This window comes from Condylura cristata, unplaced genomic scaffold, assembly GCF_000260355.1.
Source record: "Condylura cristata isolate star-nosed mole 26May11 unplaced genomic scaffold, ConCri1.0 scaffold00005, whole genome shotgun sequence".
In the NCBI taxonomy this organism is placed as follows: Eukaryota; Metazoa; Chordata; class Mammalia; order Eulipotyphla; family Talpidae; genus Condylura; species Condylura cristata.
The window spans coordinates 67843885-67853043 of record NW_004567106.1 but is presented as its reverse complement, the minus strand read 5'-3'; positions in this window follow the sequence as shown (position 1 = coordinate 67853043).

Genomic DNA, 9159 nt, shown 5'->3' with positions numbered 1-9159 from the left:
AAGAATGGAGTCCGCCTTCCCAGCAGGAGGGAGACAGCCATCAGGAGAGCTAAATCTCCATGTTCTCACGGAGCAGGGTCTTCTGGCAGAAGAAGCAAGCCCTGGGCAGGCAGAGCCAGGAGCACGCGCTTCTCTGGGTTTAAGTCAGCAGCACTCAGACCTGGAAGGGGCTGGACAGCTCCTCTCAGGTCTGCGGGACACACCCTCCAAGGCCGGCCGACCACCAGGGCCCCCACGTGAGCGTGGGATAGCTTCTCCCCTGAAGGGAAGAGGACTCCCCCAAGCCAGCCCTCAGTTCAAAGAGCCCCGGTGAAGAGACCTGGCACAGAGGGTGGGGCTGGGGGGGGGCTTCACATGGACACCCATGGAGCACAGAACCCCTGGTTGGGGCAGTGAGCTGAAGATTCCCAGTTACCGTGGCAACCAGACAACCCATGCAGCTGTTTCTTGGCACTTGCCATGGACTCTCCCTCCCCTCCTCACACTCAGTTTCCCCCATGCAGCACACACACAACACTTCCTGTTAGTGCCCTTGAGGCCACAAGCTGTGTGAGGAAATGAGGGAAAATGAAAATCCAAGACGTGCAGAGAGGGAAGACATTTCCTGAGCACTGGTGGGCGTGGTGGCCTCGTGAGTGACCTCCCCCTACTGGATGCAAGAGAGAGATGCATTGGGACGGGATAGTTAGCAGCAATGCTGGACCATCAACTCTGGGGCAGGTAATTTGTTCACTGTTTGCAGAAGCCATGAAAACTGACCAGGAGCAGAGGGCACGGGCAGACTTTATCGCATCCCCATCCCCATTTCTCTCCCTTTCCAGACAACTATTATGGAAACAATCAGAAGTGGTCAGTCTGCCTGGCTCCAGGCAGGGGGTGTTGGCCCCTCCTGTCATGCACCCATGGCACCCTCGTCAGCTTGGAGCCTTGCTGCTGCACCGGGCTACTAGGAATGTTGTCTGGATTGTGCACTGCACGGAGGCTGCCATTTACACTATAGTCTGTTTTGCACAAAATGATGCAGAAAGCCTGAACCCACCATCCCTACACCCAAGGGGTTTGTTCATTTCACCTTCCTCTCTCCCATCTTTCAGTTAAGTTTCAGGTTTACTTTCAGTCTACTGGTGGGACTCAGCAGTGTCAGGGGAGGGGCAGGAGGGAGACAGAAGAGGGGGAAGGGAGGGCAGGGGAGAAGAGATATTGGAGGGAGAAAGGGAAAGAAATTATATTAAGCAGGTCAAAATAGAATATTCTGCCTATAATCCTTCAAAAGGTTATCAACAGGAAATCAGTTTTGATAGTTCTAATAAGAAAATCCACTGTATGATGGAGAAGAGGGAAGCCAACCAGCAGCTTAGCTACTGGCAGAACCTCTGGACTAATTACTAAGGGAGGAAAGAGGGAGAAATTAAAGGCAGAGTGTCCAGTGTCATCCTGCCAATGCAGCACTCTAGCTGAGACTGGTTCCCAATCAAGCCTGGAGCTGGGGCTTGGGGGTTGATTTTTCAAGCCAAAGCATGTTGCTGCTGGAGGAAGACATGAGAGATTGCCAGAGGAAGCTTCGAGGCTAGGAGAGCGTGCTCCTGATTGCTGCAGGCTGGCACGTCACTTGCTGCATGGCCAGCATGGTTACTGTGATGAGTCGAACAAAAGCTGGACAGAAAATATGTCAGAGTGTAATTGGCTTCTTTGGGTGGCAGATAGAGCGATGTTCTCCTTCTCTCTTCTTCCACCCTGCCCTTTCTCCTTTGAAATGTCCCTGTTTTTGCCTACAAAAGTAATTTCTACAGGGGAGACTACTCTGAAATCTTTAGTACAGATAAGGTGACGTATCAAAATTTCCCCTCGAAATGGGTATTTTATATTGTGTAGGTTAGCTTCCGAAAAGTCAGAATCAGAGGAACTGGGTTATTCTAGAAGAAAAGGCATATGCGGGATATGCAATATTCAATAAAATGAATCTGCACTTGGCCTTCAGAATAGCTAAGGATAGATTTATTTTTGCTCAGTCCTAATTTTAGTGTAGATGAAGCCCAATCCTTCAACGATTGAAAGTTATATTAAAAAGCAGACCTCTAGAGCTTAGAAACCAAAATCCAAACTTGGAGAGCTAGAGTACTTTCTGAAGGCCATTTGTTTTTATGATCACTTGATTCAGAATTAATGAGAACTACTTTGCATAGACATCATTTTATATTCTAAAGCAGTGCCTTTTGGGGATTCTTGCACTCACCTTGTAGATACAATCAAAGTTGATTTTCTTTGGCATCCCAACCCATTACTTCTCTAGTTTCTGAACCTCAGAGGTAATTATATTTTAAGGCCCACAATGTCTGCACGTTTTTCAGCTTATTAAAACCACCAGTTAGGGTGGTAAACACCCACTCCAAGCAAGTGGAGATGTTGGCAAGAAACCAGAGGAAGCCAACTCCAAATTTCCACTGGAAGGGAGAAGATGTACAGAATAAGAAAACATCTTTGTCTTGATTGAACCCTTACATCTTTTGAGATATTTCCTTTTTCTTCTCAAGCAGAGAGAACTCTCCTACGAAAAAGATCCTGAAAAGACAGCTGATGAAAATATGTTGTTTTAGAGAGACCTGGATATCCCTGGGCCTTTTAAACACTGAAATGATTTGGGATCCCCAAGTGCAGGGAATCCTTTGGAATCTACTGGGATCTTTATCCTAAAGAGATGATTTGCAGAAAAGTGTTGAAACAAACCTTCAAACCCAGTAGCTTTGTAAGTGAATATTCTGAACCATGTGAACCATGTGTTCGCATCGCCCGAAGATGGCATTCAAATGCAGGTTTCAACTCCATGGGTCTGAGATTAGAGCAAAGATGTTGCATCTCTAGCAGCACCCCAGGTAATGTAGTGCCCCAGGTAATGCAACATCCCAGGTAATGCAGCACCCCAGGTAATGCTGATGCTGCTTGTGCCAGGGCCACAATTTGAGGGACCAGGCTCTGTGGCATTCCTCTCCTGCTAGGAAGAGTCCTGCCAAGGGAAAGAGTACTTTCAACCCCAGATTTTCTCCTCTGCCCAATTAAAACCACTTCAAATCATGATTTGATGACACAGCTCTGTGCTTAACCAGGATGTGTTGATAGTCTGAGACAAAGACGGAACTTCACATTCACATGGTAAGTTCATCCATGGGCACTGGGTGTGGTCATGAGCAGGGAAGCTAATTTTGGGCAAATTTAAGTTTAAAAAACTGTCTTAAGAGAGGGAAGATCTAGAACCTGCTTAATACTGAGAGGACAAATGGTGCAGAGACGAGGGCGGCTGACGGGTGCATAACAATTCTGGGCCAGCAGTGCACTCGTCATCAGCATGTGTTACCCTTCATTTTCCAACACAGTCAGGGAGATTCTTGTGGGAACCCCCATTTCACAAGGACACGGGATCAGGGATCTTGTGACACAACTTGTCTGTAGAAAGATTTAAACCTAGATGTGCTTAGACTCAAGCACCAGTCACTGCATGACTAACCCACTGCAGACTCTTGTGGAAGCACATGGAGCCACTTGAGAAGCAGAGGGAGAGAGAACTTTGGACAAAGAGCTTTAGCAAGTGAGCTGCAAAGAAGGCCATAGCCAGGCTACTGTACAGGGTCAAAAGGAAAGAGAAGGATCTAGTATACTTGGAGAAGAGCTTTGACGTGGGAAAACTACCTTTTGTTTGATCTAACTTAACAGGTAGTTTAGTGTTTGGTAAGGGTTTGACTCAGCATGGCTGGCTTGTCTGATACCTGCATCTTCAGAAGAAACATCTGGCCCTTGGCTAGCTCCTGAGAGCTTAACTTCGGAGCCTTTGGAGTATTAATGAGAACATCTTGGTTTACCTTGGGCCATGCTAGGTGATTCTTTATGCTATAATGTGATTCATAGTGGCGTTTGACCCTTAGGGGATAGGTAGCCAAATAACGAGAGTCAACTTTGGGGTGCTCCTTGCCTAATGACTGACCTCCCCCAGCTCTGGGACACTAAGGCATTGGTGAGCTTCCCTGGTTGCCAATACTGTTGTCAGTCAGCATTGCTGGGGTAACTGAGTGCGGTCGGCACAAACCCACTGAGAGAGGACAAGTGAACTGTGTCTTGGCTCCCAAGACAGTATTTCACCTTCACTGCTTTGAATATGGACTTTCTCTGTGTAATAAACTGCAACTATGAGAATATGGCTTTCCTGGGTCCTTTTTTAGTTCTTCCAACCAATCATAGGACCCAAGAGTGGTTCTAGGAAGCCCTACCCACCCTTCTTGAAGAATTTAGCAGCAGCATAGAGGCCCCACTGGAGCGGGGTGGGGGCGAGGGGGGTGGACTGCAGTACTGTCAGTGAGTACTTTGTGCACTTACTGCCCACTACTAGTCATTGGGTCCAAAGATGAGCAAATCAGAATCCCTGCCCTTTAAGATGGATCGCCCAGGGCCTGAGGGCATCACAAGGAAGCTCCCATTGTCTGGCAGAGCTGTGAGATGAGGGCATCTCACAGGACAGCTTGGTGCCCTGGGCTCCTGAGTTTGCAAGTTGGGTGTGCATCCAGAGCAGGGGCTGGGGGAAAGCGCCCTTCCAAGACCCCTGGGTGTCTGGGAGTCGGCCACAGTTTCTAGGGCCGCCTTTCTCCAATTAGTAACCAGGTTTCACTGTGGGGACTTTGTGCCTGGAGGCACAGGTGCTGAGTGGAGGAGGAATAGAGGTCTTTCCCACCATCCCAGTGGACTGCATAATTCATCACAGATACAGAAATCAAAGTTGTGCTCCCTAGGGAAAGGATAAGAACCAGACTCTTTATGTCTTTGTGGCTCGCCCCAGGCTGTCTGCAGGGCTCCAGGGAGTGTGCCTCAGAGAGCTGATGGTGGAGGTACCCTAAATGCTCAGCTGGAATGCTCAGGCCGGTGGGGGCACCACCCAACCCTCCTGACCGTACCCCATTGGGAAAGAAGCTCTTCTGTTCCACTTGCTGTCCATGGAGGTAGCAAATCTCTCAGACTTCGCTTGTTCCTTAAGAGGGGTGGAGTCATGCTTTATAGTGCTGGGCTTTAACCCCTACACCACCAGGGAAGGCCAGGGAGGTGACCCATGTGGCACGGCAGACCTCTCCTGTCTCCCCACTGCTCCCCTCAGCAGTGTACTTAATGGATCTGCTTGTTCTGCTCCCCACTCTGTCTTCGGTGAATCCTCTTACCACTCCCACACCTCTGGCCTGGACCCCACTTCTGTATGCAAAAGCAATAGATAAGTCTTTGGGGAAAAAAAGGTGGGTGGAGTCTCCACCCTTCACTCTTCCAGGGGAAACTGCCACCAGGGAGGGGAGCGCTTTCTCAAGCCCTGATCTCCCAGGTCTCCCAGGTGCCCATGGCACTTGCTTTTGACCTGCATGTACTCGGGGAATGTTTCACTTGGTTATTTCTATTACTTCCAAGCACCTGCTTTTTCCTTAAAATGACACTGGTGAGACCCTCCCTGCTGGCACAGCAGATTAAAGCACAGCACTAAGAAGCTAAAGCCACTTCTGCATGAGTTGGATCCCCGCCTGCCCCGGAGGTGACCACATGGCGTGGCAGACCTCTCCTGGCCCGCCCGCTGCTCCCCTCAGCAGTGTACTTCGTCGATCTGCCTGTTCTGCTCCCTGCTCTCTCTGGCGAATCCTTTCACGACCCCTGCACCTCTGGCCTGTACCCCAGTTCTGTATGCAGAAATAAATAAACCTTAAAAAAATGACACTGGTGATACTGTGATTTATAAAACAGAAATCCATATTTGGCCTCCTCCCACTTCTGGCATGCGTTGCCAGCAGCCCTGGGATCACTTCTACGGTAGGAGCGATGGTGCATCTTAGGCTCTCATGCGTGGCCTCTGGTCCTCAGTTTCTGAAATGGCTCCAGCTCAGTGGAGATGAAAGAGTGTCTCGATGCTTGTGCCAAGCCCTGTCCAACAACACCTGAGTTTCCCTTAGTGCAGTGACGTTGGAACAGCCCCTGAGGATGGGGCTGGTTGCCAGGGGAACCAACCAGTTAGAGGGGTGTGGCTTCCAGTGCACTGCCCGGCAGGGGTGCAGATGAGAGCTAGAGATCTAGTTAACCAGCCAGGCCTGGGCGATCACGTCTCTTTACAAACCCAAAAGGAGTTTGGAAAGATGAGCAGAGAGTGGTGTGCCGGGAAGAGGCCACAGGCTCATCCTGTGCCCTGTGTCTCTCCCCTGGTTGTTTCTGAGTCATTTCATCACCAAGCCAGGGACCTAATGAGTAAACTGCCTTCCTGGATTCTATGTGCTGCTACAGCAAGTTGCTTAAACTCAAGGACCTGGACTTTCTGTTGGTGTTTGAGGTGGGGACAGAGAGACACAGGGAAGCTCGTGGGCCTTGGCAGAGACCATGGCCATTGTGACTTTGATGAAGGAAATTTGGAATTTTGCGTGTCTCTGTCTGCGCTCTCTGGGACTTGCCTAACCCCTTTTGTGTGGTTCCCCAAAGGTACCTTACACTTGTGGTGAGTTTTGGGGGCCTCAGTGGGCCAAGCCTGCGTAAATTACATTTTGGAGTTTTTTTGACAATCTTTTCTTCTTTCTCTACACAACAATTCTACTAAAAACTACCATATTAGACATGTGCTTCTTTGCTTTTGTGCTTATGGGTGGTTAGATCCCTTTAAAAGTGTGCACCCCCTAACAGTCGGGGGCCCCTTCGTTGCACACTCACAATCTGTTTTCCTGGCTCCCTGGCTGGCACTGCGATTCTGAGGCTGGGGCTGTCACTGAAGAAAGAAGGGCCCAGGGATTCATCCTCGTGAAGGTGGTCGCAAGGCAGCCACATGGAGTCTCGGGGTGGCATTGGCTGCCAGCTGCGTGTCCAGGGTCCCACAGTGGCGTCGGCAGGGTCCGTGTTGGACAGGTCAGACCGGGCTAACTGGCTGCTCGTTTCTTCCTGCTACTCTGTGAGCTTCTGGTGACACAGTAAATTTCAGTAATTTACTTTTCCATTTATATCAAACAGAGCCCATTTCTTTTTGCTTAAAACCAGAGATGCTGACGGACACACACTACTCATTAAAAAACATTCGTGCCTCCCACCAGCTTCCTGCACTTGCTAGCTGTCCTACTGGGCGTGAACCAGAAACTTTGAAAAAGTGCAGGGCTGGAAAGGAACTGTGGTTCTAAATTAGGGACAGAGGTGATGAAGACAGAAAGCGCTCTCCTCACTGATAGGAAGGAAACAGGTGGAGGTGTAAAGATATGACCAATAAGCTCAACATCGTGTAAAGCCTTTTTTAAGAGTTAATGCCCCCAATAGAGAAAAAAATTCAATGGTTTCCTTCTTCTGAATCCCTCTGTATGTTTTCTTTCCCTTGCACCTAGTTTTAAAAGCACAAACCTTTGATTCCTGCATGCTTGAAATGTTTACTATTTCCTACAGGATTCAGGTTTTCCGTCTGCGATCTACCCGAGCTGGGCTGGATTTTTCTGTGCAAACCTACAGGGACAAACATCGTTGTACACCAAATATTGCGCCAACTCCCTCTCCCAAGCAGACACAATCTCTTAAAACACACAACAGGATCTTCTTTATTTAATTGTTTAATCAGTTTACATTCCACAACTGACAGATTATTTATTTGTATTTTTTCCATGAACAAGTCATTTAATTAATTACCAGACACTTTTTTCTTCAATCGATGGAAAGACAATATTTCTGCCAATTTGAAAAAGAAAATTGCAAGATGCAGTCAGTGTCAGTGAAGTCCCCAAATGCTGTCTGCTTCCTCAGTCCTTGCAAAGTCACAGGAACCCGGCAATTTCCCTTTCCACCCCCCCCTCCCACTTCCCTGTTAAATTCACCTCTCAGAATAACACAATAGTTGCAAGATCTGGTTTGGATCACCTTTCCTGTAATTAATTAATTATGAGAAGGAACAGACAGTACAATAGATCTGATAAGATGTAGCATTCTTGTTAAGATTAAACAACACATTTATTCACATCGTATCAGAACAAATTAACATAATATTTAATCTTATTGTAGCACCAATAACCACAGGAATTGCTACCTCCCAGGGCAGAGGTGATGTCAGAACCCTGCAGTACACGCCACTCCTTGCCTAACCAATCAGAAAGCACTATGCAAATGAAAGGAAAGGTAAATAACTTTATATTGACTGAGCAATAATCTGATGGACCAGAAACACTCCAGGTGTTTGTTTTGTCCGCGATGGTCCCTAACAACCATGTAGAAATCAGCTCATTTCCCTGCACCGGGTAACACAGGGCTCAGAAGGTTCTATTTTCAATGAGTCAAACCTTGTTGCACTGGCTTTTTGAAAGGCTTGGAGACAGCCCCAGGGTTGCTTACTTGCATTTTATTCTGTTCTAACTAAGACTTCACTAGTTGTCTTTTTCCTGAAAAAGAGGCTCCTTCAAATGGATGGAAGGTCTCCGGGTGGCGAGCAGAGGTAGGCGTGGGACAGAGTTGGTCACTGCCACCTTCTAGGCCTGGGGCCACTGCTCTTCCCCGCATGCACCCTTTTCACATTTGACTTAAGACACACATTGAAGGAACTGAAGTCATGGGGCAAACCGTGCCCAATATTGACTGGACCGGGCCAGAGCTCAAAAGGCGGTGGAGCTCTCTATCCTTTACCCAGAGGTGGACTGTGGGCCTCTGCCCCTCCCCACTCTAAGGTCAAGGGTATCAGGACAAAGGTTAAGCTGATGCTCCTGCATCAGGGAGGGGCCTGCTCTGACCTCTAGAATGCCCTGCAGGCCACAGGGGTGTTTCTGGGGCAGCCCTGACACCTTCTGGGGCAGACAGGACAGGATTTGACAAGCAGTGCATGCATCTCTGCGCTGGCCAGCAGGTAAACACAGACCTTCCAGAGGCCAGGACGGCATCCTGGACGTGAGTCCTGTGCTCTCTTCTTGGCCAATACCAACCTCTGGCCTCTGGCAGCCAGAAGGGCTAAGTAAATGACTTATGGGTGAGGGAGATGCCACTGCATCCTAAGGAAGAGAGAAACCCCGGCCACATGTACAGAAACCTGTAGCCACGTGAGCTTTGAGCACAAAGTGCACAGCTGAGCCACATTGAGGTGATTTCTAAGAGTAAAATTCACACTGGATTTTGAAGACTTCATTAAAAAAAAAAAGCGGGGGGTGGGGG